This window comes from Rhagoletis pomonella, unplaced genomic scaffold, assembly GCF_013731165.1.
Source record: "Rhagoletis pomonella isolate Grant_MI unplaced genomic scaffold, Rhpom_1.0 Rhpom_scaffold_00001, whole genome shotgun sequence".
Taxonomy (NCBI): domain Eukaryota; kingdom Metazoa; phylum Arthropoda; class Insecta; order Diptera; family Tephritidae; genus Rhagoletis; species Rhagoletis pomonella.
Window position 1 is genome coordinate 55,041,856 of NW_023458555.1, and position 6,453 is coordinate 55,048,308.

Consider the following 6,453-nt stretch of genomic DNA (forward strand, 5'->3'; position numbering starts at 1 on the left):
CCGGCGAACTTGTGCACACGATCTCTTATAATTAATTAAGTTAACTTCACTGCGTTTTTGTTTGTACGTGTTCCACGCAGCGTTTTTCAGTAGGATTAGTTTAGCTATCTCAGGGTTAAACCAAGCGGGCTGTTATGATGGCTCATCTGTTTTTTGACTGGCATCGATTCGTTCGCTGACGCCCTAATAATTTTCTTTACATTCGCTGCTTCTTGGTTAATATTAACCGATTCAATAAACTTACTATTTATTTCTTCGGTTTTATGTGCAAAAAGTTCCCAGTTTGCTTTACCATCCACAAAACCTGGTTTAAATTTTTTTAAGCCAGTAGTGATACCATTAAAAATTAAAATTGGGAAGTGGTCACTTCCTTCCGGGGAACATTTCCAAGAGAGCACCGATGCTAATTCTGAATCAGCCATAGCGACATCCACGGCCGTGAGTGTATTTTTGGTGTTTAATAGTGTAGGTGAGCCATCGTTAAGACAAACCAGATTTCTCATGTCCGCACATTCTATATGTTAGTTAAATGCAGATCAGTCAGTCCCCGCACGGTTAAGGAATGGTGCAGTAGATTGTTATTAGAAACTTTGTGGTTAGATACACTTAAGGTGTTTTTAATCAAAAAAGCAACTCCTGATTTTGCATATTGGTAATCTTTGTTATGATGGAAAACTTTGTAATGTGGGAGATTTAGAAGGTGTAAGTTTTTTTGAAAAATGTGAGTTTCTTGTAGCATTTTGATATCCGGTTTGTGTCTGGAAACCAATAATTCTAGCGCATGTTTGTTGTTGATAAATCCTTGTATATTCCACTGTAGTACCCTATGTTCATATTACATATACATATACATATACATATACATGTTAAGTGGGGATTTTGATTGTTTCTTATTCGGAATCTAAGTGCCCTGTGTCGTTTGTTTTTGTAGGAATATAATAGTTACTTTTTTGTATTAAGTTTTGTGTGAGACTTATTAAGGGAGATACATCCATATGAGTTTCATTGTTTGTATTGTAGTCAATAGATGATGCTGTAGTTGAGTGGTTTTTGTTTGTAGTAGTTGTGGTGGGAGATGAGTATATATTTGATGAAAGTGTATATGTGTTTGTAGTTGGAGTAGCCCTGTGGGGAAAATCTCTAGTTCTTAACTGGGGCGCTTCTAGTACATTTAGACCCAGTACTGGTTCGCGATAAATCTCTTTTGCATGCAAGCAACTGGCGAATTTAACATGGCGAAGTCCTAGGAAGTGTCAATTGCCCCTCGCTGCATCCCTTTTTCGATATTTCTGAACTAGTCCTAATTTCTATAGTTCTGAACCAGTTCTAAAATCGACAGACGAAAGAAAAAAGTATCATGATTTTTCAATCTTTTTGGTTCTTCAGTGTGTGCGATTTTAAGTTATTTTGAAAGAAAAGTGTTTTTAATTTGAAATTAAATTTGTTTGAATAATTGTAAGAAATGTACGTTTACATACCTGTAGCTGTAGCTGAGTTTGCAGAGGTGCTCGCTGTTATTTCTTAGATTCCAGACGGTCCCAAGATGTTAAAATGTTAACACAAATTTTAGTTTTGTATTACCAAGCTATGAAAAAGCATCTGCGAAGCACAGAATAGAAGCGTATTTGAACGAAAAAGCCGCCGAACACATATCTATGTAAAGTAAACAAGCCCCCGCTGCATTCCTTATTCGATAGTTCCGAAATAGTTCTAAATTCGACAAATAGGATCTAGTTCGTTCTGCATCCCTTTTTCTATAGTTCCGAACCATTTCTAAATTCGTCACTTTAGATATAGATTTCTAGTGAAAAAAACTGAAAAAATAGTTGCTTAAAAGTACCACTTTTCGCCGATTTTGGACTGGTGGGGATCTGGTTCCAATCGGACCAGTTCCTTTTTGGCGATAAAGACGGAACGGAACTAGAAATTTGATTCACTAGTCCGCGGTTTCCCTGCAGGGTAGTGAATGTTGTGTATGTGTTTGAGTGTCCGCTGTATACATTTGTGACAGGAGACGTTTCCATATCGCTGTTATATGCTGATGTATCTTTCCTTTTTTCGCTTGAGTAACTATTTTTTGTTTTGGCCTGCGTTGTGTTGTTTGTTCGGGGAATGGTGCCAGTGCTTTTTGATAAGATTATTTTTGTATTATTGTTATCTTTGTCTGTTTCCTTTGATTGAAGGTTTGTGGTTGATGTTTTTTTGGAGAGTTATCTATCGAGTTCATTGTTATTGGAATAGACTGTTGTGTGCTTTTTATAACTTCCGATAATGTTGGTTTGGTATTTTGCGTATTTCTGGACTCTAGTTGGTATGCATTTGGGTTACTGTTGTATAACTTCCACGCGTCGCGAATTGTCCATTTACTTTTATTTTTTAATTTTGTTAACCGTTTTATGTTTTATGAAGCTAGGACAAGAAAGGTCATCAGAAGGGCGTGTTTCATTATTGCAATTGACGCAAAATGTTCTCGAACAGATTTCATGCGGAGGTGGTATGGCACACTTTTTACATAATTCAACGTTTCTGCAAGTATTTCTTGTGTGTCCCAGCCTTTGGCATGTCTTACATCTCATTGGGTTCGGAATATATTCATATACATTTACTCGTTCCCATCCTAAATAGATTTTTTCCGGTCTGCGAATTAGGTCAAATGTGACAATGGCAGCAGGGTTGCCACTGACGAAAAAAAATATTTACCATCCACTTGAAAAAAATCTACCAAATCTGGGAAATATCTACCAATAATTTTTTATATTTATTTTAATAAAAACTATAGTTTTGTTATTTTTTATTTACTTTAATTAAAACTATAGTTTTTTTAAGTTTTTTTAGTTATCTCAATAAGAATTAAAATTATTTTTAAGAACTTTTTATTTAGCTAGTTATACGGTATTTCTTTCAACCAAAAGCGGAAGTGATGAAAATAAAGGCAACAATGCAACTTCATTATTTGAAAAACTGCAACTCGAGTTATTATAGACAAATACAGTGACTGAAAAAAATTATCTTTTTTTAATATTCGCAATAGTTTTCGAGTAAAATTTTTTTATTGCTTCAACTAAATCCATAAAACTCGAGGATTCAAACTATATACAACATATAGAAAAAATCCAAAAATTTTCGTCTAAATTTCGAATTTTTTACTCTGAATTTTTAGAACAATTTAAGGTATGGAGTTTTAAAGCAAATACTATTTGAGTGTAGCCAACAATGTGCTGCTTAAAATTCCCGTTGATTTTTTTAATTTTTTTGCCTTGATAAAAAATGGCGTTGATTTAATTTTTTTTGCGAACAATCATAGTGCGTAATTACATACCTGTAAATTTTTTCTTTATATTTAAGTAATCATTTAAAATATTTAGGCAATCAAAAGCTCCTCCGGATTCCAGTAAAATTAGTTTTGAATAGAGCGCGATATGTTCGCCTTATATCGATATACATTTATACGTATGTAATTATATAAAAAGTATGCAAAGAAATTTATAATATATTTAAAGATAACTACGAAAAATAAATCGGGAACGGAAAGTTCATCAAAAATCTACCAAAATGAGAAAAAATTTACCTTTTTACCAACCCAAATTTTTTCTACCAATTTTGGTAACAATTTACCAAAGTGGCAACCCTGAATGGCAGCTTCAGTTGGCGTTTCCACTCCGTCTATGATTTTGTGAGTTTTTTTATTTCGCTTACTTTTTGATTCGCTAAACCTTCAACTAATTCTTTTTCTGTGAGATGTATTATGTTTTTAGAAAAGATTAGGCCTTGTCTAGAATTTAAAAATTTATGGGACGATATTTTGACAGGTACAATGTCGATATGTGTTGCTTTGATGAACTTTTCGGCTGCCTTTAGATTACATGTTTTTATAAGCAAGTCACCTGATTTTAGTTCCTTAACCTCAGTGTAATCTTTGCTTATGTGTTGTAATCCTTTTTCAATTTGGAACAAGTTGTAGGACGCTAGTGGGCGGATTTCGTTTATTTTTCCTGGTGCGCTTTCACCAATTTTGTGTCCCGTTGCAGTTGCGATCAGATACCTGGGGATATGGTCGTCATTCTGCTTAATTTCCGGAAGCGGTGTGAAGTCGGCGGTCCTTATCCGTTTGCGGTATGTCTTTTCGTCTGAAAGATTAACGTCAGGATCTAGGTCTCGAAACCTATTCCTTATGGGGGGGGGGGGTGAACCCCGTTCATTTTTTCTTTTCAAAAAGACTAAGTGTTTTTGTTGTTCCTAATACACGTATAAAACTATATGTGCTTATATGTTTTAGCGAGTATTTATATAGATATTTGCAATTTAAACACCACCTAGAAAAATAACAGGTCTTAACGCGGCAAGTGCCTGATTTAGACTGCAACAATTCTATACCAAGAAATACGTTTATAATAAAATTTTGGAAAATGAGCATGGCGCCGCCCACTTATGATCAGATATATGTATCTCGGTAACCGTTCTACCAATTTGTACCAAACTCGGTATGGTTATTGTGCTTGCCACATCAAAGCAAAACGTTGAAAATTATCGAAATCGGAATAAAATTACTTCCGCTTTTCATATAACGGTAAATTTCAGAAATCTTGAAACTTCAATATTTCGAAATTTAAGGACGCTAATTTTCTAAAAATTGATACACCCCGGCTTACCATGTAGCGATAGCTTTCGGAAATGTGAAAAACATATATTTAATACTAGCGCCGGGTATTTAATGTTCGGCTCCGCCCGAACTTAGACTTTCTTACTTGTTTATTATTAACAATATAACAACCAAATAACAGCCCATTAATGTAACAAAAAATAACGAATATACTTTTAAATACATATAGTATTATCAATATAAAAATTCATTACATTAAAACAAATCAAAGGTATTACATATGTATGTACAGCTGTGCTCACGAAAATAGTAGTAAAATGTATTGAATGTATTTTGAAATTTTTTTCTTTCCTTACTTAGTTTAATATTTTTATAAAAATATATTTAACTCTATAACAAAAGACAAGTGAGTTGAAGTCTCAAACTTTCTAGAAAATTTATAAAAATTGAGAAAATTAAGCAGAAGACGAGCTCGAGTCAGAATCTGTTTTCACATTTTTTCAGCTACAAATTTAAAACATATTTAGTTGGTGTGCTTATAAAATACAACATTCAGTTTGCACCTTTTCCAAATTTTTAGAACTTACATTGCACCGTAGGAGTAGTTGTCTTAAGTTTGACATACTGACAGCCGATTTCTCAGTGGATGTTTAATTATAATCAAAACATTATCTCTTATTGTCATCTTCTCAGTGTACTTAATATATGATTAACTCACCACCACCTTTCATAAGATCTATTAATGGCGAAACCAGCTTTTCCTGTAAATCCTGTAAAACCTGCAAATCGTGAAGTTGGGTTGGGTTGAATCCAAACAGTGTGTTATTTTGCGAAATCCTAGGAAACGAAACAATTGCAAGCTGACGCCTTTTTAATAATGGTTTCAATCTGATCACACGTATGAGTTGTTAAAAACCATTGTTTTGAACATGTAAACCTCCAGCAAATGTCAATTACACCAATTTACAAAAGTATTTATTAAATGTAAAAATCAGTACAAAATCAGTACAAACTCAAAAAATCAGTAGATTTTGCTCACTGATTTCGGGCTCTTAAAAATCAGTACAATAGAAAAAAATCAGCACATGTACTGATTAAATCAGCGCATCTGGCCACCCTACTAATGTACATATAATATCGTCGTTTAAAGTGCAAAACCGCGTATCAAGAAAATGCAAAACCGCGTATCAGCAAAATGCAGAACCGCGTATGTGAAGTTTTGGAAATCATTTTCTAGAGTGTAAAAACACACATATTTCATATCGTTCTCTTTTTTATAAAGAAATCGCACTTCTGGCTAGTATATTTCAGGACGAATGGATAAGGATTGAGCCAAGAGCTTGTGTGAGCAAATCCAATTTTTGGCAGCCAATGTCAGTTACGCGGTTTTTCAGAATGACGATACGCGGTTTTGTACTTTAAACGACGATATAACATAAACTGTACTATACATATGTACTTATAATTTTTATCAATGATAGGGGTTACGATCATGTGATATAATATAACGATGAAGGGTTGTTGCGAATATTATTCCAAAATAAAAGTCCTTTCCGGATAATAAACAAATGGCCGGTCCAAATTAAACAAATTTGGTATCATATGAAAGAGGACTAAAATATCTTTTAAACAGAAATAACGAACGACCTCTATTTATATTTGTATACCTTTCATGAGCATGAGATGGTATTATAACTTTGGTCCTATGTTTGTAAGTACCAGAATAAGAAGAGATAGACCCATCAAAATGTATACTCAAATGATCAGAACATCGAACTGAGTCGATTTAGCCATGCCCGTCTGTCCGTCTGTCTGTCTGTCTGTCTGTCTGTCTGTCTGTCTGTCTGTCTGTC